We start from the raw sequence: 26,051 nt of genomic DNA, 5'->3' as shown, positions 1-26,051 counted from the left end.
TAATATCTCAGAGAGGAGGGCAGGTCTCCTGCTCCCCTGGTACATTCACTATAGCTGCCCAATTGCCCTGCTTTTTAAAATTTGATAGAAATATCTGTTGGCTATAGGTAGTTTCTTAAACTGCAAGGTTTTTTGCCTATTAGTGAATGTTACTATGTTCCTATAGGATTGCACTGTTTCATAAATCTCTGCATGACAGTACCATGCAACCTGCTTTTGCCTAATATAAAGAAGCTAATTACTTCCCACTCATGGAGTTCTTTCTTCACTGTAAAAATGCTTGAGCTGCTCCCCCCAGCTTTGTTCTAATTTCTGACAGTTCCATCATGGGTATATTGTCTCCTTTCCAAGCCTTAATGCTATTGTTCTTTCATACATTTTACTTGCTTGATGGAGATAAGAAGTTGTAGAATTGCTTTGAATAATTAGTGCCGTCAGTATGTTAGTTTTGTGAGCTGGCTGAAGTTTAATGTCAGCGTGGGATAAATCACACAAATGTATGCTACAGCTTGACAATAGTATACTTGTACTCCTTGATTACATCACATTCCATGGAGACTGTTGGCATATTCTCACACAACCATTATGCAAAGTGTAAATTCTGTGCCATCTAAATATTTAAGCAACAGTCATATTCTTTAAATTTAATTAGAACTGCATGATTACCTTGGGAAAAAATCACTTCAAACTATAAGAGATTGCCTCAAATTCAGATTATGCCTGGCCCCTATGAGATTACTTCCAGGAGTTTATGGGGCCACTTGCACAGATCACATGGAGGAGCCAGCTGTATGAAGCAGCACCTCCACACAACGAAAGCAATTATGGCAATTGTGATAGCCCTTTTTTGTATTGTTGCAATCACAGTGGCCATGTGTGTTTATGTGATCCTCAGTGGGTCACAAAGCCTTTCAGGTAGTCCTGTACACTCCTACAAGCAATCGCATGGGAACTGCTAAAGATCTGAAATGAGTAATTGTTTCTAGGCAGATGTTTACGCCAAGCCTACCCTTGTAGTCTTGGGAAAGTGACAAACCGCCCAATTGCTCATTACCCATTTGTTACACATGTTATACACACTGTTTTCCTAGGCCATGACGATGATTATTTATATAGCACTATCGCTGTACATGGTACTTTACGGAGTTACCTAAGTAAAAGGCAGGTCCAGACCAAACCCAGTGGGAGGGCAGGGCAGGAGAGCAGACGCTGGTGGGCTGTATGGCGAGGAGCAGGGGTAAACGAGGGATGAATGTGAGCATACGTAGTTACACAAACTTGAACTTACTTTCATCTGGGGCTGAAACTAAAGAGCTACACAGAAAAAAAACCCATAGAAATTATGTTGTGCAAAGCTGACCTCAGAGATAGAACTGGCAGCTGGTTATAAATGAGACATGCAGGGAGCAATACATTAGGCACTGATCTCAATTTGAACTTTCTAAGAATAAAAGTCTGAGGATCACAACCACCACTGAAATTAATTCAGGGTGGCTTCAAAAACAGATTAATATATTTATACCAAGATAACAAGATATTAATGAGATAAAAGGATTGTATTATACAACCTTCCATTTATAGCATCGGCATCTCCAGTATTGCCTTTTTATGTGGCCTGGAAGTTGAAGCAAAATTAAACACCAGCCCCCAACGCCTAAAGACAATGTCCCAGCCTTAAGCGCAGACTTGAGAGTCTCCAGGGGGATGTTTTACAGCAATAAGGCAGAAACTGATAACATCTCTCTATGTGCCCTTATCATAGGAAGTTGACACACACAGGGAATAATTAAGAGTTTGGCCACTCTAAATGTCTGTCAGAAGAAGAGGAATAAATGAAGGAATTTGGAATATTCAGGAGCTGAAGCCTCCAAAGAGTATACAGCCCCAAGAACCTTGCATTACAAGAGGTTACTTTTTATGAAGGTGTACATTATATTTGCTAGGGGTGCATTAGATTTGTTATGAGTTAGTGTCAGACAATATGCAGGTATTAAACTTGGAGACACAAAACTGGAAACAGGTCTGATTTTCAGAGTTCCTGATATTCATAAGTATTTGTCAGGGGGTGGGTGCTTGTGGTAGACCTGTTTCCACTCTTGGCCTTCAGACAGAGTTGCTAATGGAATACTCGTGTCCTTGGATTGGTTTGCAAGAGAGTGACCTCTCTGTTCCTTTTGGCAGAAGTACTGCACTGTATCTAAAACACAGGTTGTACTAGGGACATAGGGAACTGGTTTCTTTACATGAAGTCTTCAAGGGAATCAGAATTTGTCCAAGGATAGAGGCAGGTACAAAACCGGTAAGAAGAAAGGGAAGAAATGTTAATTCCCACAGTTGGCATCTTCTGCATCAGTGAGGAATTGCTTCAGTAAACCCAACATACAAATCTTCATTGCAGACTCTGCTCTGTTCACGCATTAGTCCTCCACATGGAGGGCTGCTCTTGCCAACACTGCATGGCCTGTTGACCCCATCCTCAACATCTCCGTGCCCATCCAGCTCCACCCCTCTGACCAGTGAAGATCTGAAGGAGATTCAGCTCAGTTTTCATTGGCTCCCCCCCCCCCACAATCAGGAGCTCCCATCCTGCAGAGCTCCTGAATGTACAGAAGAGCATACACAAGAACAGCTGACTTCCCTTTCAGAGATGTGGATGACGTATGCTCATCATCCATCCATGGGCCTACGAATATTCCACTGGCCTGCAAAAGTTTTGATGCTTCCAGATTCCTGAGAAGTTCTGATTTCCACTGCTTATCTTTGCCTTGGGCTCTTTAACTCATCTTCCATGTATCTTCTTCCTCTGCATAGAATGTACTGTTGATCTTTTTAAAGGTGGCCACCATAGAAATTCTTTCATGAACTCCTCAATAGATCTTGTCTATCTGCATCCCAGATATCAGTTGTGGCTCTATTTAGTTTTTTATTTCTTTTGCTTATTTGTGACAATCAGGCTTTAGATTCAGGTTGGGAGGGGTTGCCAAAGGGGGCTGTTTTGGATGACTCACAAAAAGAACAAATTAATGGACATACTCCTGGTCAATACAGCATTGATTATCTGCATTAAACCAAGATTAAAAATCCCAGATGGATGCAGCAGCTTCAGATGGAAACAGAGGAAAATAAAAATAGTGATGTTGATGAAGAGATACAAAGTAGGGATATCCACTGACCAGATAATTTGGTTTGGTTCCAGATTTGGTGCTCATCCCAAAGATCTTCATGATCTGCTAGATTTGATTAGGGTTTGTTTGTTTGTTTGTTTGTTTGTTTGTTTGTTTAACTTGTATACCGCCCCATAGCCGAAGCTCTCTGGGCGGTTTACAGTAACTAAAAACAAATACAATTTAAAATACATCTTTTAAAAAACAATTTAAAACACAATTTAAAAATTTAAAACAATATAAAACACATGCTAAAATGCCTGGGAGAAGAGGAAAGTCTTGACCTGGCACCGAAAAGATAACAGTGTTGGCGCCAGGCACACCTCGTCAGGAAGATCATTCCATAATTTGGGGGCCACCACTGAGAAGGCCCTCTCCCTTGTTGCCATTCTCCAAGCTTCCCTTGGAATAGGCACCCGGAGGAGGGCCTTTGATCTTGAATGTAGTGTACGGGTGGGTTCATATCAGGAGAGGCGTTCCATCAGGTATTGTGGTCCCAAGCCGTGTAAGGCTTTATAGGTCAAAACCAGCACCTTGAATCGAGCTTGGAAACATAAAGGCAGCCAGTGCAAGCGGGCCAGAATCGGTTTTATATGTTTGGACCGTCTGGTCCCTGTTACCAGTCTGGCTGCTGCATTTTGCACAAGCTGCAGTTTCTGAACCGTCTTCAAAGGCAGCCCCACGTAGAGTGCATTGCAGTAATCTAATTTAGAGGTTACTAGAGCATGGACAACTGAAGCCAGGTTATCCCTGTCCAGATAGGAACGTAGTTGGGCCACCAACCGAGGTTGGTATAAGGCACTCCGTGCCACCGAGGCTACCTGAGCCTCAAGTGACAGAGATGATTCTAGGAGAACCCACAAGCTACGAACCTGCTCCTTCAGGGGGAGTGCAACCCCATCCAGGACAGGTTGGACATTCACCATCCGGTCAGAAGAACCACCCACTAGCAGCATCTCAGTCTTGTCTGGATTGAGCCTCAGTTTATTAGCCCTCATCCAGTCCATTGTCACAGCCAGGCACCAGTTCAGTTCATTGACAGCCTCACCTGAAGATGAAAAGGAGAAATAGAGCTGTGTGTCATCAGCATACTTATGGCAACGCACTCCAAAGCTCCGGATGACGGCACCCAATGGTTTCATGTAGATGTTGAACAGCATGGGGGACAGAAGTCCCATACCGGAGAGTCCAGGGTGCCGAGTAATGTTCCCCAAGCACCACCTTCTGGAGGTGACCTGCCAAGTAGGAGCGGAACCACTGCAATGCAGTACCTCCCACTCCCAACTCAGCCAGTCTCCCCAGAAGGATGTCATGGTCGATGGTATCGAAAGCTGCTGAGAGATCAAGGAGAATCAGCAGAGTCACACTCCCCCTGTCTCTCTCCCGACAAAGGTCATCATACAGGGCGACCAAGGCTGTTTCTGTGTCAAAACCAGGCCTGAAACCCGACTGAAATGGATCCAGATAATCAGGTTTATTCAAGCCTACTTTGTTTCTTCTCCCCCACTATCAGAAAGTCAGAAAAAGGTTACTTTTTACACAAGTGGATGAAATTATCAGTCACTGTAACCTCTCCAAAGTGGGAAAAATCTACCTATGTACACAGCATATGTATCCAAGCACTTTTTTGCTGGACATATTTAAAAAAAATCCCCCAAAAGAATGGGCTCTCAATATTCTTATGTTCTACTAGACAAATGTGTGAGGCCAACCTGAATCAAAAATCAAACAGTATTTGAGCTTTTAAAATATTTTAAAGGGATAATTTATGAAACATTAAATCCTCACTCTTGCTGATTTCTTTTTTTAAAAAAAGAATGTTCACCTGAACATCCACAGAAGGGAGACAGAGACAACATACAGAATTAACACCATAGCTGTATTCTACTTTAAGGTATCTGCAATAAGACAATATAGCAGACACAATTCCATCCAAAACCACAGGCAGCTTAACACTTAAGGCTAGAGCTGGGTGGAACTCCTGCTGTCTACCTTTCATGGGTGACTCCATCCTGACTTAGATCTGTCAAAGAACTACTCCAGGCTTCTTTCTGCCTGTTTACCCTAAAGGTGTCTTTGAGATGAGCAGGATCCAGAGTGATATAATCCTAGAGGCATTAGGAGCAAAACGGATAGCCCAATCTCTTCAAGCCAATTGGCCATGCGTGATTGATTGGGTGAAACTAACAAGAACAATAAAATCACTGTCCGACAGCATTTTAATCCAGTCTGGGGGATTCATGCCTCATCTGCGTAATCTTCTAGTCTCTGGAGAAAAGTGAACAGAAGTGAAGAAAGACTGAACAATGGCACTTTTTATTTATTTTCCCCATTTATCCTTAACCAAAAGGTTCCAGGGTAGAAAGACATAAAATGAAAACCCAAAGCTAAACAATATTTAACTTAGCTAGGCGTAGTCTCAGAAAGCTGCTGGATTCAATATGGTCCTGCTGGACCCACTGGGGCTGCTGCCTACCCCTGCCATCGCCACTGCTGTGAGACCATCAGGGCCCCTCCAGCAATGGGTGCCAGCCTTCTCCCCCACTTCTGAGGCAGTAGGAACATGGCAGCTGGCATCTACCTTCCCCTCTGCTTATGTGGCCTTAGTGCTGCTTTCAGGTGCAGCCTGACAGCTTAGCCAGGTGGCAACTGGAATAAAATGCCTGGCATTGATGCTGGGCACTGCAGTTTGGGAAAGAAAAGGTGGCAGCCTCCCCTCCTCTCAGTACCTATTCTCTCACTCAAAAGGGCCAAAATGTAAGTCGGGGTGAGATGGGGGGTCAGCAGCAGCCTGAAGGTGATGGGGGATCAGGTCAGTGCCAGGGGAACTATGACACTATGCCAAGGGTCCACTCGAGCCTGGTGCCAGGCCTGGAGTTAGCGAGGGGGTGAGAGTGTTGCTGTTCATATGAAAGAAATAAAGGATATCTTTAGGGGTTGGGTTTTGTGTTCCAGATCCTTCTATGGGTGGTCATGTTTGCATCTACGCCTGCAGCTTGGCTGGGGGACTTCCTCAGAGAAAACACCACCTTTGGTACGTGACAAGGCTTGGATTTCAGGACCCTCTGACATTACAGCTAAAAGATGGGCCCTCCTCAGGCACCGGCTGAGGCTACAGATACTGGATTTAGTGTGAAAAATGACTTGCATCAGTTCATTCTGTGTTTCCACACTGTGGATGTATATCTAGGGCACTGTCCAGACAGCTCTGGAGGACAATTTCATGAATTGAGTCTATCTGGAGAGGTAACAAAATGCTGAATCAAATGCCTTTTTTTCTATCCTCCAAAACCAAATAACATGTACAAGAGAACACTGAAGCAGAACCAAGCCAAAGTGAGGACAGAAAGAAAGCCTTGTCTCCATGAAAGACTGAGGAAGATCCAGCTGGTTGACTCCAATTCCTTGCCTTAGAGGAGCACAGTGGGTCTTCTGGCCTAGTAGGCAGGGGCCAAAGTGCAACACCAAGGAAGATGACAGGAAATGGCACCTGAATACCCCTGCCACATTATTTCTGTACCTGATACCCGACTTGAATGTGACTACTACTGTGAGAATCTTTTGTAAGCCCCTTTGAGAGCTTCTTGGGGCTATAAAGTGGAATGTAAGTATTCCAAATAAATATATAAAAATTAGTTGATTACTATCAGGTTGGGGAGTCTCGCCACATACACTAACAGTGAACAGATGCTGCTGTCTGTCTGATTTCGTTCATCCCAGTTATCACTGCTTCTCATGTAGCATCTCATGTAACATCTCAGGTCTTGTGGGAGGAAACAGCATCTCAGACTCAGATGTTGGAAATGCCAAGTGGTGGGTGTCAAGAAGAGCAAGGCTGGCCAAAGAGGCAGACTGCCGCCATCCACTATGGAGTTTGTTCCATTAGCAGAGACAGCCTTTGCTTGTTGTCCTCAACAATTCTAAAAGAACTATGTCCTCACATATGATACTGCCCCATATCTAAGGTCTGCATTGGAGGACCTCCTCTGCCTGCTTGCCGGGGGGGGGCTTTGTCTGTATGGAGTGCCCTTCTCCAGTAGGTAAGGGAGACACCAACATTTTCATCATTTAGAACACGAGTGGAGAACTATAGCTCCCATAATTGGGACTATAGCTCCCATAATTTCCCCTGACCATTGGCCATGCTGGTTGCTGGAAGTGCCAAGTGGTGGGTGTCAAGAAGAACAAGGCTGGCCAAAGTAAAATGGCCCAGTCTAAAGGGATTGTGGGGAATATTCTACATAGGTTCCTGGGATGATCTAAGCTAGGGAAAAGAGTGTGTTGCATAGTGCAGCGGCAGCTTGTTAGCTGAGAAGGGAGGCAGCTGAATCTTATCTGTAGTGCCTGGTACCAAGGTCAGGAGGCCTGGGTAGCTGTAAATGAGTAGGCCTGGCCTTGCGGTGAACCCTCGGACTATTCCATCACCCAGAGGTGTCATGATTGGCTAATTGGCCCTCTTGCTGTTGCTGGGCAAATTCCCATAAAAGAGAAGCTAGCTTTCACCAAAGTGTCCCATTCCATCTTGACTTACCTGTGTGATGTCTATTGGTATAAGGAGCCAAGGGGACAGGCTCTTCTACTTTTCCTATTTGTGAGTATTCTAGCTTAGACTAAGTAAGCTTTGTTATTTTGGGTTTGTTTTGAACTTTCTCGTAGTATTTTGCCTTGGTATTGACTATGTCTAACTCTGTTCCAGAGTATTGGGCTTAAAGGGATTTGTATGCTGCTCTTTTACATGCATTTTTATTATATTTAATAAACTATCTCATATTATTTGGTGTGTGTTACCTGCGGCTGTGGCTCTGAAACCAGCACCTTGACCTCAAAGCTACTAACTACTGGATCGGGTTTAACTGGAGGCTCCAGAACAGTGAGTGTATGGTTTGGCTGTTGCTCTTAGGAATCTCTGTCAGTCTAGTTGGTGCTCTGAGTTCCCCTTGATTCAGTGTGGGAAAACAAGTTAAGGGATTGTGGCAGTCTACCTACCTTACAGGGTTGGCATTGGGATTAACTCAGCCCTGGAAAGGAGGGGCATGGGGTATGCCTGGTCTGGGACAATTGCCCTGGGTTAGAGGGTTGGCCCTGGTGACCTTTTAACAGTGGGCTCATTCTGCCAGGCTCTGCTTAGATGAAACAACACACTTTCAACATCAGTGCCATGGTCCCTAGTCATATATAATCTGCCTCAATACCAGCCTAATACAATCCAACCCACAACCAACTCCAACCCACAACCAACTCCAACCCACAACAACCTCAGAACTCCCAAACTCTCCACCTTTTCTCAACTGTCATCCTCTCATTTATACCTTCAGCCACTCAAACGCTCAGCCAATCATCATACAGCATTCTCCAGCATTCTAGCCCATGTACTCCCCCCTCTCAACTGTCAACTTACCATATATACTTTAATAAACCTGCACTTACCATATTTACAGTAATATCTGTATACAGGGACATCACAGGCAGCTGTGAGAGAACCAGAAAAGGTCCTCAAATGCAAAGATGTATCACCGAACACCAAAGTCAGGATCATTTAGACCATGGTATTACCGATCTCTATGTATGGATGTGAAAGTTGGACAGTGAAAAAGGTGGATAAGAGAAAAATCAACTCATTTGAAATGTGGTGCTGGAGGAGAGTTTTGCGCATACCATGGACTGCGAAAAAGACAAATACTTAGGTGTTAGAACAAATTAAACCAGAACTATCACTAGAAGCTAAAATGATGAAACTGAGGTTATCATACTTTGGACACATCATGGGAAGACCTGATTCACTAGAAAAGACAATAATGCTGGGAAAAACAGAAGGGAGTAGAAAAAGAGGAAGGCCAAACAAGAGATGGATTGATTCCATAATGGAAGCCAGACCTGAACTTACAAGATCTGAACAGGGTGGTTCATGACAGATGCTCTTGGAGGTCACTGATTCATAGGGTCGCCATAAGTCATAATCGACTTGAAGGCTCATAGCAACAACAAAGGCTGTGGGATACCTAAGCACTAGCTGCCTCCATCCTATACGCAGTGCTGACATCCTAACCTTCTCTCCCCACCCCCATAAAAATGGGACATCTGCTCACTGGCAGCCTCACCTGGCCTATGATCCTTGGACCTTCAGGATGAAAAGCATGTGCTCTACTACTAACCTATGGGTCATCCTCATGAGTCTTTATTGACTCTGGTCCCTGAGAGCCTTTTCTAAACAGAAGAATGAAAGTGAGGCTTTTCAGCATGAGCTGCTCACTGAGCTATGGCCTGTTCCTAGCCATGGAATTATGAGTGAACATAGAAAAACTATTACATATGCTCATCTAGAATCTAGTGTTGTTTGTTCACTTAGGTTGCAATCCAATACACATTTACCTGGGAGTACCATTGAAGCCAATGGAGCTTATTTCTGAGTAGACATGTATGTTGGATTGCAGCCTCATTGTGTGTGTTTGCTGCTACAGACAAACTATAGGCACTAAGACCAAAATCCTAAATATGTCTACTCAGAAGTAAGTCCCACTTAATTCCAGGGGGCTTGCTCTCAAGTAGGTGGGGTTATGATTGTAGTCTTAATCCACTTCCTACTGTGAATGTGAAAAACTAATTGAATGCATCATTCAATATTGTTCTTTCTGCATAGAAAGTGACCTCTTTTGTTACCAGTTGACTTTATCTGTGCTCCTCAGTTAAATTCTGAGGATTTCAAGTTGTCAAAAACAACTTGTTGTTTCCAAGTTCGATTCAAGGTGCTGGTTTTAACCTATAAAACCTTACAAGGCTTGGGACCACAATACCTGATGGAATGCCTCTCCTGATATGAACCCACCCGTACACTATACTCAACATCAAAGGCCCTCCTCCAGGTGCCTACTCCGAGGGAAGCTGGGATGATGGCAAAAAGGGAGAGGGCCTTCTCAGTGGTGGCCCCCAAATTATGGAATGATCTCTCTGACAAAGTGTGCCTGGCGCCAACACTGTTATCTTTTCGGCGCCAGGTCAAGACTTACCTCTTCTCCCAGGCATTTTAGCATGTGTTTTAAATTGTGTTTTAAATTGTTTTTAAAAGATGTGTTTTTAAATTTGTATATTTGTTTTTAATGTTTTTAGTTATTGTAAACCGCCCAGAGAGCTTCGGCTATGGGGCTGTTGTGGAATTTCTCCTTAATGGAGTCCTTGTCCAGGAAACGACACTGGGGCAGGTTGAAGCTTACAGCTGTTTATTATACTTACAATTGTAAGGAGTCCCTGCTAGCATGTGCTATGGAAGACTGCCTTTTCCCCCAAATTGAGGGTCTTTTATAAGATTTTACAATGTAAAGTCATGTGTCCCAAGGTACCCAATAAGGGCCTTTACCTGTTTCCTGCTCCCACCTGGCTCCGTGATTCATCAGGTAATTCTCCATTAAGAGGAAATACGAACTCACATACTCATCTTTTGTCTGCCCCATCCTGTCACAACATCAGTCCCCTACCACCTTATTCACATACTAGTACCAGCGACCCCTGAGAGTGGAAAATTCCACTTCAGTCCCTCCTTTGGACGTGTCCAAGTTGTCCACATTCGTCAGTTCCATAATTGCACTTTCCGTGTCCTTTCTAGCCAATTCCATTTCTACATACATCTGTCTTATCTCAGCCCTAGTCATGTTTTGCGTTCTGGGCTTCACAAGATCTGTACACATACCACATATAATGGGGATACAGTTCATCACACAGCAAAATAACAGTCCTATACATACAATGATTATTCCCAGGACTACCATTCCCTTTAGCAGAGTCCTTAGCCAGCTCCTACATCAGGTAGCCAGCTCCAAACATCCCAGTTGGCTCCTTCGTTTTGAACCTGGTTTGCTTGTTGGGCCAGTAGATATTGTGTATGGCACCTGTGATGTGGATTTTGCCAATGGCAACGTGAGTGCAACACTCTTGCCCAACTAGTCCGTACACAACTTCCTTGGGAACTGAGTAAATAATCTCAAATCAAGTGATTTTGGAGGGCAACCTGTCTGGTTTGTTATAGTTCGATATTTACAAGGGATAAGGCAGAAGCAGTTTCATTCAGGGAACTTTTGAGCATGGCACTGAGGCATAATATTTGTAGGTGGTTTGCCCCTGCTCCATAAGAGGGAAAAGAAGCACCCTCAGCCAAGTTTCCCCAGTGGTGACTACTGTATCTTCTATTGATTGGGAATCAATAGCTCAGTAATTCTGCACTCTCCCTTTAGGAGGAGTATTCAGAATTCTGATGTCTGTGAATACCAGACCCAAGTAGCCAGAGCCCTGTGCCCCTGGGGGTAGGTGCTTTTAGGCTTTATGCCCACAGATTCACCACCATGCACTGCAGTCTCTCAGGGTTTTGGGGTTCCTCATACTGGAACATGGCCAGATTGCTTGATGTATTTCCTTTGCAGGGGCTGTTATGCACTTTCTGCGATTTCTGTGCCCAGCTTCCACACCACACCTGGTATAACCATGTCACAGAACTTTTTTTCTTCCAAAAAAGTATCCAGCTATCTGCCATTAGTTGCAGAGATTGCTGGCGCATACTGTCTCCCACTAGGGTACCATTTCCTGTGAGGTTGGGGCACAGAAGACCCTTGAAGTTTCAGAAAGGGAGATGCACTTGGGTGTGTTAAGGTCTGTCAGCAGTGAGACCTATGTATCCTGCTAGACCAATGGCATTTAGAGGCACCCCTGTGAAGGGTGCACCAGCAAGTGGTTTGGTTCAGTGCAGTAGAGGTTTCTATTAGCGGTTGTAAATGAGTGTTTTGACTCCACTCAGTGGCAGCAAGGGTTGTGCGTAAGGCTGAGGCAATTATTATTCTTACCTAGTTCTTGTAAGTTCCCATCAAGTCCATAATGTAAAAACAGTATCTGTCACTAATATCAGACCACCCAGTCACCCCTTCTGTGGGGGTTATACCTTGTTGGTCCCACAGTCACCTTTTGGGATTTATTTCGCTTGCTCTCCCTTTAGGAGCACTCTTCAGTTTTGTTGTCTACCTTCTTCCACCGGTCCATTTCTCTGTCCCTCCTCTGTCAGAGCCAGTCGATGGGGGTGCACCTGTTTCCCAGGGTAGCTCCTTGTAGCTGTCTCACTCACTGAGCAGCCAAGGGATGCGTGGATCTAAGTCTTTCGTTCAGCAACCCAAGTGGCTGTGGCGGCAGAATCTCCTGGTTGAAGCACACGAGCAGCTGCAACCCAATTTTTTTCCAATATTTTTCCAATCCAGTTTTTCAATCCGCTGCTGCATCTCTCCTTTGGACAGGTGACCCACAGAGTGGGTCACCTGTGCAAGAAAGAATACAAGACGTCCATCAGCAGAGCACCAAACACGGTGAGGGTGCTTGGAAAGAAAAGTCACTTCCTAATTAAAATATTACAAATGTATCCATTAAAGAAAAATTGAAGAAGATGTACAAATACCATTGCTCATTACACACATCGTCATACATCCATTGGCTTGACACACATTGACTGGGCTACCGGTTGCCTCACTCACTCACTCACTCACTCACTCACTCACTCACACACACACACACACACACACACACACACACACATTCATTCCTCACACAGAGCAGAGCAAAACCATTCCTTGGTATTTTAGAGAAAGCAGTAGAATATCCTTCATCATAGCATTAACAATTAATAGGAAAGTAAAGGTTGAATAGTCAGACCACTGACATTATGCCAAACCCGACACAACATATACAAATCTGATCTTTTTCAATATCTACAATATCATACATTTATTATGACAAGAGCAGTCCTTTCAAGTTTGGAATTAAGTTGCCTTTTAGCACAAAGTTCATCCTCAGAAAATTGAATGCTTCTGTTAAGTGAAGTCTGCAGATCAATGTTGGAAATGCAACAAGAACAAAAAACAACCCCCGTGTGACAAAGAACCACTGCAAGCTTCATCTTTTAAAGCTGTGAAACATATGATCAACAGGGAGTTGAATCAGGAGTACAGGAAATCATGGTACCAAGTGAACAGGAATATTCTTTGGCTAGTAATGCAAAACAAAGAAATGTTAGTAGCACAAATAAATTAGGTTTTGTTCCAAATCGGCAGGGAGTTCCAGTAGTGCGCATCCTGTATGCAAGGCAGTTGCCTTATATGTCTGACAAGGAACAAATGCACCGGCGTGTTAGAATTATGAGCAGCATTTTGAAAGGAAAAAAAAAAACCTTAATGAATAGCAGTGTGGTTTACATGCACAAGGTATGACAATGAGGAAAGCATTTCCCTATTTAATTCAGGGCTTACAGTTGAAAGTCCTGGTCCATTTCCATTCAGAGAGCCTCTGGGGATGGGTTTCTACTTTGGACGCAAAGTAACATTAATTCTCAATGTGAATACTAATGTAAGGTAGACAATTGCTGTGGCTGGAAGCTCTATATGTTGGTCCCCATTTCAGTCAAAAAATGGTTTGCAGGCAAAAACTTTTGGGAGGGTAATATTCATTAGTAGAAAACTACACCTTGGTGGATAAAAAAAACCCAATTAAATCAAGCTTTCAACTCAATAATATAAATTTTGAAATCCTATCAGCTCTTTTGTTTACAGGGCAAAATCCTATCTGTAATGACTTTACCCAGTCACAAGAGGGCATAACATTAGATTTAAACAACAAGGTGGCCTCAGTTTTGCCTATCTAGAAAATGAGCAAATCATACATTTTCCAGACAAATTTAAAACAATTTCTCTGGGATGGAGCACTTTCAGAAAAGGTTTTATTCCCCTTATGAAAGAAAAAACTTTCAAGAATTTCTGTTGTTCGCTTCCATATTTTTCCTTCTTAGGTACACTGTGATATGCACCTTTTCTTACCCAAGTTCATTCATGATCAGGCAAAAAAACCACATCTCTTGCCAGGTGATTTTAGGCGGCTGCAGCTCAGTGCAAGAAGTTAAAAGACGTGAGTGTAGGGGGGGGCAGATTTTTTCGTAGTATTGTGACCTGGGTCTTTATCGAGTCACTTAAGAGCAGCGTTCCCAACCCTGGTGCCAGTTTGAGTAAATAGGGCTAGGCGTTGCTCGGGGGATGGTAAACGTCCCGCCAAAATTTGATTCACATCAGCCCACGTGGGGTTGTACACATCAAAAAGTTGTCCTAATCTTTTTTTCCCCAGAAAATTCTCGGGGGGGGGGGAAGGCTGTTGCCAGAGGAGACAGCTGCCTCCAGCACCAGACAAAAGAAGGGCAGGCAGTGTAAAAATGAAGAGGGAGGGAGGGACAAAAACCCCAACAACAACAGATCTCTAGTCTCAACATACTGTCTCACACACATTTCTGGTAAAAAATACATCCTTGGTCTGGCGACTTAAAAGGGAACAGCAAAAGGAGGAGTGGGAGCGCCAGGGGCAAGAGAGAGTGAGTCAGGCAGGGCAGTGGGGTGGGAGTTCCAGGGTTCATTATTTGAGACTCCAAGGTGGGAGGCAGCAGCACCCAAGAGTCAAAGGCGTCACCAAGTGGGATGGCAGGGCGATAGGATGCCCCCTCCAGACAAAACAGGATGCAAAGGCTGCAAGCGTTGGTGCACAGATACGGAGCTCTTAGAAGCTTTCAATCCTTTATTTCTTGGCCGTTAATTTAGAGCCAGATTTTAAGGGATTTTAATTTTTTGCTTTCCCCCCTCTTCTTTTCAAAAGGACCAGTAGTTTATCTGGTGGGGGTGTGGAGTCTCTAGAAAACCCCTGAGATTACTTTAATTTGTCCAAATCAAAGGTACCAGTATCACGAAACTGCAGGTCAGAATATTTTTATTATTATTATTTTATATAAGTATATCCATTCTAGCGCTGCGCTAGCGTAACTAACTTTTGTCTGATCTTTGGACCTAACCTGGATCCATAATTCTTACACATATTACCCAAGCGTGTTCCAGAATTGGGACAGGACTGTCCTGAACCCATTTTCAGGTGGGCGGTCTGGTGGGCAAAGGAAGGAGAGGAAAGAAAGCGGTAGAAACTGGGCATCCCCAGAGTAGGAAAACAACACAGTCCCCCAGACCTTTTCCATAAGGGAATAACCCACGCCTAGGCCAGCAGCAGGAAGCCAGTTCCAGTCAGAGAATTTGCAGGGAGCCGGCTTCAGTAAGGAATCTGATTTCATCCAATTACAGGAAATTGGATTCAGTCAGGAAATCAATTTCAGTCAGATACAGGAAGCTGGTTCCAATCAGAGAATTTGCAGGAAACCAGCTTCAGTCAGGAATTCCATTTCAGACAGATACATGAAATCAAATTCAGTCAGGTACAGAAGTTTAGATCAGAGGCCGAATTAAAGCTTCGAGTGCTGCCCGGTCGTTTTTTACTTACCGCCACCAGGAAGAGGCTCGTGCTTGAGACGACTAGGGGACCAAATGGTCTCTACTAATGTAGTGCGCTGTCTGGCCGCTGAAGCGAGAGCTGCTTCCCAGCGGAGAGCCTGGAATCCTGCTCACAGTGCCATATGTTGTGGAATTTTCTCCTTAATGGAGTCCATGTCCAGGCAACGACACTGAGGCAGGTTGAAGCTTACAGCTGTTTATTATACAGTAGGGCCTCGCTCATACAGCGGGTCACATTCCGGACCCCCACTATAAAGCGAAAACCGCTGTAAAGAGGATCCCATTGACTTACATTGACCAAAATGGAGCCCGGCAGCAAAAAACCGCCGTAAAAACAGAACAAGTGCTGTAAAGCGGGGCCTTTTTACAATTCACAACCGCTGTATTAGCGGAACGCTGTAAAGTGAAGTGCTGTAAAGCGGGGCCCTACTGTACTTACAATTGTAAATTGTTCCTGCTAGCATGTGCTATGGCGAAAAACTGCCTTCTTCCCCAAATTAAGGGTCTTTTATAAGATTTTACAATGTACAGTCATGTGTCCCAAGGTACCCAATACGGGACTTTACCTGTTTTCCGCTCCCACCTGGCTCCGTGATTCATCAGGTAATTCTCCATTAAGAGGAAGTATGAACGCACATACTCATCTTTTGTCTGTCCCATCCTGTCACAACATCCGTCCCCTTCCACCTTATTTACATACTAGTACCAGCAACCCCTGAGAGTGGAAAATTCCACTTCAGGGCAGTATATAAACACAATAAATAAATAAAGTAAAATCATGTTTTACCACAAACATTTAAAACATAAATTAATTAAAATGTTATATTTCACCAGATGGACAACACAAACATTCTTTGTATAAAATATGAAATAAAATGCTGCATTACATAAAGAACATATAAATGACATTTAAAGTGCCTGTAAAATGTTTAATATGCCCACATAAATCCATACACTCCATGACACAAAGAACAAAATATCAACAGGGTGCTAAACTGTCCTTCCCTGATGCCTGAATTGTAAAATCCAGACAGTGAGGCTACAATTGTAACCAACTTACTCAGGAGTAAGCCCAATTGAATTAAATGGGACTTCTGAGTAGATATGGTTAGAATTGCTGCCAAGGATGGCTTTGTGATGGGCCATTAGCCACTTCATTAACTTTGTGCCACAAGACTCCTCGTTGTTTTTGCTGGAAAAGACTAGTAGAGCTGGCCTTCTTTCAGTTCATTAACTTTGAAAGAGAAGAAATAGAAAAGGTAATTGATTTGTACATATCTGTTGATGGCTGAGATAAGCATGTCTGTCATGTGCTACTGTATATGTAAAGAATTACATATATTTCCACATTAGCAGAAGACAAAAAAGAGGAAAGTCTGATGCAAACTAAACCAGTTGCAGTGAAATAGAATACTGGATGAAAGTGTAAATGATTGTTGAAATATATTGTGACATCATACATCCCTAGCACACATATAGACAAACATTTATGTTTGCAAGGGGAGGGGATTTAGCAATGATCAACAGAAATCAGATATGAGTGTGCTGGTTGGTTTCTTCACTGTAACAGAAGTGCATCATGAAAAATGGGTTGGGATTCACACCCAAGCTGATTGTGACATCCTTTGGATGCTTGCAGAACCTGCCCTCCTATGAGACACAAATCATCTGCTGGGGCTCCAGAGGGACTAGCCAAAATGCCTCCTTTCCTGTAATTTGTGCAGTTTTATTTTATTCTGGATTACACAGCACTCTATAAATATGGTTCAAAAATTATTTATTATTTATTTATTAGATGCATATCCTGTCCTTCCTCCCAGAAATAGCCCAGGGAAAAATTGTTGTTGTTATGTACCTTCAAGTCGATCACAACTTATGGTGACCCTATGAATCAGCAACTTCTGATAGCATTTGTCATGAATCACCCTGTTCAGATCTTGTAAGTTCAGGTCTGTGGCTTCCTTTATGGAATCAATCCATCTCTTGTTTGGTCTTCCTCTTTTTCTACTCCCTTCTGTTTTTCCCAGCATTATTGTCTTTTCTAGTGAATCAGGTCTTCTCATGATGTGTCCAAAGTATGATAATTTCAGTTTCATCATTTTAGCTTCTAGTGATAGTTCTGGTTTAATTTGTTCTAACACCCAAGTATTTGTCTTTTTCGCAGTCCATGGCACGCACAAAGCTCTCCTCCAACACCACATTTCAAATCAGTTGATTTTCTCTTATCCACTTTTTTCACTGTCCAACTTTCACTTCCATACATAGAGATGAGGAATACCATGGTCTGAATGATCCTGACTTTGGTGTTCAGTGACACATCTTTGCATTTGAGGACCTTTTCTAGTTCTCTCAGAGCTGCCCTCCCCAGTCCTAGCCTTCTTCTGATTTCTTGACTATTGTCTCCATTTTGGTTTATATTCTATTTATTCGTATCTTGCATGCTACAACTAATAAAATGCATTCTAGTAGCCATCATTGCAGAAACAGAAAACAGAAACATATATATCAGCATGAAATAAATTGCTGCATATCCATTTAACATCAAAGTATAAAACTCTGAAGGCGCATCTTAATTAAAACAAGTTACAATAGTTGAAGGGCTGAGTTAAACTCTAATTCATATCACAGAGCCAAAATATTAAGTACGTAGAAGTACATGTCATGATGCATCACCCATCAGATGTTATGGATGGTGTAGATGGATGGTTTTCCTGCTTTCTTCGACCCCCCCCCCCAAGCAGAGCTGAGGGGCCCTGCTATAAGACCTGGCTTTTTATGCCCTTTCTTTTCTATGGGAAGGTATATTCCCATGGTCTTATCAGCTTTTTGCTACTTCTAATCAGGCTCTCATCAGAAGCTCCAAAAGAGTCTTTCTTTCTCAGCTCAACTTTACCATATAAGGATTTCCTCTTCCTTCACTTCTACTGTTTATCTGACACACTGGCTGTCTGCCCAGACCTATTATCTTGTATGGTACATGAGAAAAATCATGCTTTGTCTCGTCCAATTGTTTCTCAGGGAACTTACAACTTTAGTCAGGAGATGGAGGAAAAAAGGGGGCAGTTTCAAACTACTCCTGTTTTACTGTTTGGTTCTTTTGCATACAGCAGACTTTATAGACTATTTCATTCATTGTTACGCAGAGCTTGGAAGTAACTCATTAGAAATAATGAGTTACTTGTAATTCACTACTTTTTAAATGAACAAGTGGGTAATTCCATTACATTTTGCAAGTAATAGAACGACTAGTAATTTCCCTACTTTTCAGCTGCGACTTTAACATTTTCACATTAGGTTTGGACGTTACTTGGGGGTGGGATCAAGCGGAAGTCTTCAGCTCCTGTGACTGGTGGACACAAGACATGTGCCTCACACAGGACTTGGGGGTGGGATCAAGCGGAAGTCTTCAGATCCTGTGACTGGTGGACACAAGGCATGTGCCTCACACAGGACTTCTGCGCAGCCTCTCTCATCCCTTGTGCTCTGTGTTAGGAGACACAAGGGAAGAGGTGAATAGGCAGGGGATTGTGTAGTGCCTGAGAGAGAGAAAAATGGACGGTGGAGAAAAAAGCCAGGGCAAGGATGATGGAGGAGAAGGCAGCAGCAGAATGGCGGTGAAGAGCTGTGGAGGTGAGTGACGATGATGATGTGTGTGTGTGTGTGCCACCCCAGCTGCCTCCAGGACCTCATGAAGATGTTCCATTTTCCCATCCCACCAGTGTTCCTTCCATCCTGTTCTATTCTTTATTTTCCCTGGCTTTTAAAAGTCTCCTCCCCCTCTTTCCATATCGACTGCTCCTACCCTAGGCAATTACTGTGGAATAGCAATGGGGCACCTGCATGATGTCATGAACAAAACAAGCACCCTCCACATGTTGTCTCTGATGAACTTCCTTTTTTTCCAGAGCTCAGAAAAGTAATTAAAAATATATATACAATGGAACAGCTGTATAGTTTCCCCAGGCATGATAGCCCATGTGACACAGCTATACTGGCCTGTTAGGGTTTGTGTAGACTGCTCTAGCCATTTCCTGATCTAGTAATTTCCACCTCTCTGTTCTGAAAATGGGGGCACACGATGCTAGTCAAACCCTGCCCCCTTTTTACTGTAAAACCTGGTGGGATCACCTTGAGGGCATTTTTTAAAATTCACTTCAAAGAGATTTCACAACAGATGGGTCGATCAACCCAGTCCTCTTCCAGGTGTGGCCAATGGAAATGCTTTGCTGTACGTGACTAGTGAGCTTACAGCCCAAAATGGCCAATGGTGAGAGATTATGGGAGCTGGAGTCCACCAACATCTGAAGGACCATAGGTTCCCTACCCATGCTTTATGTAAAGGAAATTGTCAATACAGTTTAAGTCGAAGTACTTGGATTTAAGCTGTCGGGAGAGCTCTCTTCACAGTGCCATGGGAGCCACTTCTCTTTGCTGTGATCCCATGTTGCTGGGGAAGTGTGTGATATGTTCCTTTTACCCGAGAAGTTTTCTCACATGGTTCATGTTCGTTCTCGTGTTCTCTCTCTCTCTCTCTCTCTCTCTCTCTCACACACACACACACACACACACACTCTCTCTCTCTCTCTCACACACACACTCTCTCTCTCACACACACACTCTCACACACATATGCTCTCTCTCTCTCTCTCTCTCTCTCTCTCTCTCTCTCTCTCTCTCTCTCTCTCTCTCTCTCTCTCTCTCACACACACACACACACACACACACACACACACACACACACACACACACACACACACACACAGCATTCCATAACAGAGCATGCTCAGTATTCATTTGGACTGTTTTGGGAGTCATCTCCTTTCTGTTTTCTCTCTCACTTTTTTTGTATTCCATCTTGTCCACTAATACTCATCATGTGTGGTATGGATGGTGATACCATAGCAACAACACTTCCAGCCTGAGCTTCAGAAATAGAGAGAATGACACTCTGACCAGTTTAAGTGGCTAAAGTGTTTAAATCTGATTGGAAACTATCTGTTCAATTTGATACAAGGTGGCTGTTAAGCATGACCTAAAAGCTGCAATCCCAAGCATACTTACTTGGGAGTAATTCCCATAGGAGTCAATAAGATTTACTTCTGGGAGTATAGGATCAGTCAGTAAGAGTCTCCCTTTAGACACCATACATGTAAGCACATGGCTTTTCCCCAAGAATCTTGGGAACTGTAGTTTACCCCTCACAGAGCTACAATTCCCAGCACCCTTAACAAACTACAGTTCCCAGGATTCTTTTTTTGGGGGGGTGGAAATGTGCTTTATATAGCTGAAGGTAATCAGCCCAAAATGATAACAAATAATCAGTAGGCATTCCCAAAAGACATTCAAACAGTGGGTAAAATAAAGTGAGAATTACAGAATTACAGAGGCAAACAAGGAATGCAGTTAAGCAATAAAGCAATCCAGTTAGATTGCAAAGCTGCCAAGTTTCATTCACTTTGTGGGCATCTAGGTGCCACACTGCAGGTGCACCGCATTTGTAACTAACACATTCCACACCCTCCTCATATGGAGGTTTTATTATGGGAAACTGCAGCTGAAGACCTTGTGACAAGGTTAATTTGACAATAAGAGGTACTGATTTCTCACTTCTGTTCAGACCTATAGGAATATTTTGACTAAAAAAATTCACTTCAAGTGAATGGGCATCTGTCAAAAGAAAGAAAGCAAACTTCAGAAAATTCTATGTGCAACTATTAGTGAAAGATTAACAACACACACATTTAGAAACAAGCAGCTTGCTTCCAAGAGAGAGATTTTTTTGCTCTCCTAACAACCAGCTCTTAGAAGCCATAATTCTTAGATAAAACTCCTGGCTAGGCTTGCCTACCTTTACCTGTGATGCTCTGACTGACTTCCTTCCCTTGTAGACTGATATGCTTAGGGAAGCTTATCTGCCTTTCCTCCTTCTGCCCTTTACCCTTCCTCTTTTGTTTGACTGTCCGAGAGAGAGGAGACACCTTTGTCTCTGCTCTCTTCCTTCTGAGCCATGAGGGTGTTAGGTCCAAACCCAACACGCAAGCTGTCACTGTCTACTCAGCTCACATACACCCGGGAAGGTGCGGAGTTGAGAGCAAGAATCTATTGCCAGAGGCCAGGAAATAACACACAATATTACCTTTGCAAAGGGGTCCCAAGACCTGCGAGCGAATTGCCTTTCAGAAGTGGGAACACCGTTTATTGATACACACAGGATATATATAGTTTCCCCAATGGTTACAAAAATGGGGAGCAGACGTCATAAAGAATAGAAAACATTGCTGGACATAGTAATATCAGTATTACGGACCTGATGCTTAATGGGGTGAGATTGCCCCTGCAGGACCAGATCTGCAGCCTTGGGGTCATTCTTGACTCCAGGCTGTCCATGGAGGCTCAGGTCTCAGCGGTGAGTCGGGCAGCTTGGTATCAATTACATCTGATACGGAGGCTGCAACCCTACCTTCCTGTTCATCTGCTCCCACAGGTGATACATGCCCTGGTCTCCTCTCGCTTAGACTACTGTAATGCGCTCTACGTGGGGTTACCCCTGAAAATGGTCCGGAAGTTACAGCTGGTACAGAATGTGGCGGCCCGCTTGATCAAGCACAGCCATCGCCGTGACCATATCACGCCAGTGTTAATAGTGTTGGAATTGCGGCTTGCCTGTCAGGGCAATGCCACTGCGTATGACAGGAATGAATAGATACAGAACACGGAAGTGATGAAGATGAATCTTTTACTGATTCAATAGCTACACAGATACACAGATACACGAGCTCTCTCCTTCACATACATCAAATGCACCCCCCACACCCTGAGCTGTTTCTATGGAGTTATATAGCCTTGGCAGCTTTCCTGCCCAGCCACCTGCAGCCTTCGGTCTGCTCTCTGTCCTTGAGCCCCAGAGTGTGCTTATTTTAACCCTGTTTTAACTCTGTCCATGTCTTTTTGGAACACTTCATGTCTCAGCATTCTAACAAGCCCCCACCTTCCAAACAGACATGGCTTTTTATACATTTTACATTTTACAGATTATGCTTTTTCACCTTTCACATACCACAATTACAGTTCAGTTCTTTACAGTTTTACAGTTTCTTTTTTTTCTGTTGCTTGTTATTGTTTTATTGTTACATTGCATTCGTTATTACTCTTTTACTATACACATGCCCATTTTGTTTATTAGCTTCAGATAGCACATCAGTCAGCTTCTGGTTTGAAACATGTTAGATACAAGATTTCCTCGTTTGTTTTGCGTTCTGGCACTTCTGTAAAACCTGTATACCCATGCATTTCATCATGTTTTCGTATAATATCTATTTGGAATCTATCAGGCGGTTTCCCCAGATTAGATCTCTCTGATCTCCTTAAAACAACTTCTTGCTTGGGGCTGATTTGTGTTTCTGTCTCATCAGGTTCACATTCCTCTTCCTCTTCTTTCACTGTTTGCCCCCCTTGTTCTGAGCCACTGTGTGTGTGTGTTAGATCAACTGATACTGACTTATCCCAGTCTTCCTCCTGAGCTTTCACACTCCGGCTAAATATCACCCTTTTCTCCTGTGGTAGCCATACACGGTAAAAAACATTTTGAAACCCCAAAATAATTCCTTTCTGGGCCCTGGGTGCTAGTTTTCCCCTACGTTTTCCCTTGGGGACATGAACCCAGCATTTTGCGCCGAATTTTAAGATGTGCTGGAGAGTAGGTTTACGTCCATATAGCTTTTCGTAGGGTGTCATGTTTATAGCACTGTGGAACAGCCTGTTCTGAATATAAACCGCATATAAAATACATTCACCCCAGTATGCATTACTCAGATTGGCATCTCTAAGCATTGCCCTCGTGGCATCCTGCAATGACCTGTTTTTTCTTTCCGCCAGCCCGTTCTTATAGGGGCTAAAAGGAGCGGTGAGTGCGTGTTTAATGCCTTTCTTTTCCAGATACTGTGCCAAGGACTGACTGGTAAATTCCCCCCCTTGGTCTGATCTCAGTTGCTGTATGCTCATTCCATGCTGTACTTTCACCTTTTGTATGAACATCTTTAGTTTCCCTTCCGCTTCATTCTTGGAACGTAACAGATATACTGTACTATATCTTGAAAATTCATCTATTATCACCAAGAAATAGCGGGCTCCACCTTGTGACCCCTGAAAAGGTCCTGCCACGTCTACATGTATTGTTTGGTATGGCTTATTCGTGTGACTTTCAGCTTCCTTGTGTTTGGGAGCTGTGGTTGCTTTTGTCTGCTTACATATTTCACAATCTATATAGGCATCACATGGTTTTAATGTAACATCTTTACTCAAACCGGGCATTTTCTTAATCATTTCATGATTTGCGTGCCCTAATCTTTTATGCCAGGAGTGTATGCAGTTATCATGTGGCCTTTGGTTTGAAAACATCATTACGTTTTCTTTGTCATTAGGGTTTAGTTTCACATAATACATGGAATCCCTGAGAAACCCTCTCACGCATACTTTGTCTCCTGCTTTCACCTCACATGTTCTGTTTCTGAATGTAACTGTAAATCCCATCGCACATAATTTAGATACAGATAAAATGTTACATTGAATGTCTGGCACGTACAAAACATCAGTAATTATCGTATTTAAAGCACTTAAAGTCACAGTACCCATAGCTTGTACCTGTTTTTGTGTTCCATCAGCCAGCACCACGTGTGAAGTCGCTGGAACCATTGTCCTGAACATTGATTTGTCATTTATCAAATTGTGCGTAGCCCCAGAATCAATAAGCCAGGTTCCTTTAATTTTATAGTCTCTGTCTCTGTCTTTACCTTCAGCTTTCACTAGCTGCACTTGTGACGAATTCCTTCTCTGTTTTCTTTGCCGCAACTCACAGTCTCTTTGCAGATGAGTTAATGACCCACAACGATAGCATGCCTTTGTTCCAAACAACCTGCCAAACGACCTGCCATTAATCTCAGTCTTTTCACTTTTTCCTTCCGACTTTCTTTCCTTCTCCTGTTCAGAAGCCTCCTGACGTCTCTCCCACTGCTGTATCAACTTGCCTGTCACGTAAGGGAGCGATAAATCTTCTTCAGGGAGCGCTTCGAGTGAACTAATAAGATTGTCCCATGATGAATTTAATGTTGCCAGGATTATATATATTTTTTGTGTGTCCGGATATATTACATTTCTTTCTTGTAACTCAGCAAACAGCTTTGAAATTTTAAACAAATGTTCAGCCATTGTGACATTATCTGTGTACTTGAGCTGGTACAATCTTCTTGTTAAACTTATTTTATTGCTTGCTGCTTTACGGACATGGATCTCATTCAGAGCTTGCCAGGTTAATTTCGCTGTTTCTTTATCCTGCACGTATAGCAATTGAGAGTCACTTACTGCCAGGATAATACACGATCTCGCACGCTCATCCAGCCTTATCCACGGTGCCGGTGGGGGATCAGACGGGGGATCCTCTGTTACAACAGTCCATAAGTCTTCCTTTGTTAGAAACGCCTGCATTCTCAGTCTCCAATTCAAGTAATTAGTTTCGTTCAGACGCTCCAGCGGCATCCCTTGCGAAAGTGAAACTGCCATTTTTCACAGTTTCCTTGCGTCACTTTGGAGAAATGAAACTTCTCTTTTGACAGCTGTACCGTATCTGATTTCTTTACACTCCAGGCCTCTTTTACGATCTGCACAGGCTTCCACTGGCTCCTGTCACCGTTCGTGCTGCTGTCGACAGTCGGCTCAGCTCTGCTGCCTTTCTTTCTTCACTGCACTCTGCTTATGCTCTATTCCTTTCCTGTCTCTGGGCCCATAACCCTTTGTTGGAATTGCGGCTTGCCTGTCAGGGCAATGCCACTGCGTATGACAGGAATGAATAGATACAGAACACAGAAGTGATGAAGATGAATCTTTTACTGATTCAATAGCTACACAGATACACAGATACACGAGCTCTCTCCTCCACATACATCAAATGCACCCCCCACACCCTGAGCTGTTTCTATGGAGTTATATAGCCTTGGCAGCTTTCCTGCCCAGCCACCTGCAGCCTTCGGTCTGCTCTCTGTCCTTGAGCCCCAGAGTGTGCTTATTTTAACCCTGTTTTAACTCTGTCCATGTCTTTTTGGAACACTTCATGTCTCAGCATTCTAACAAATAGATCTTCACTGGTTACCAGTTGTCTACCGGGCCCAATTCAAGGTGTTGGTGTTGACCTTTAAAACCCTATATGGTTTCGGCCCAGTCTATCTGAAGGAGCGCCTCAAGAATCACCAATTATGCCGCCTGACAAGATCAGCCTCACAAGACCTTCTCTCGGTCCCACCGGTTAAAACAGCTAGACTGGTGCGGACCAGAGAGAGGGCATTTTCGATTGTGGCCCCCACCCTCTGGAATTCCCTTCCTTTTGATCTCCGACATGCTCCCTCCCTGATAGGTTTTCGCCAAGCCTTAAAAACCTGGCTATTCAGGCGGGCCTATGGGATTGGGGAGGATTAATTTTTATGAGGTTTTAACTGCAATTGGTTTTAAATTGATTATGATTATGTTTGCTGGTATATTATGTTGTATATTATGTACTGCTTTT

Source organism: Rhineura floridana, chromosome 9 (assembly GCF_030035675.1).
Source record: "Rhineura floridana isolate rRhiFlo1 chromosome 9, rRhiFlo1.hap2, whole genome shotgun sequence".
Lineage (NCBI taxonomy): Eukaryota > Metazoa > Chordata > Lepidosauria > Squamata > Rhineuridae > Rhineura > Rhineura floridana.
This window is presented reverse-complemented; position numbering follows the sequence as displayed.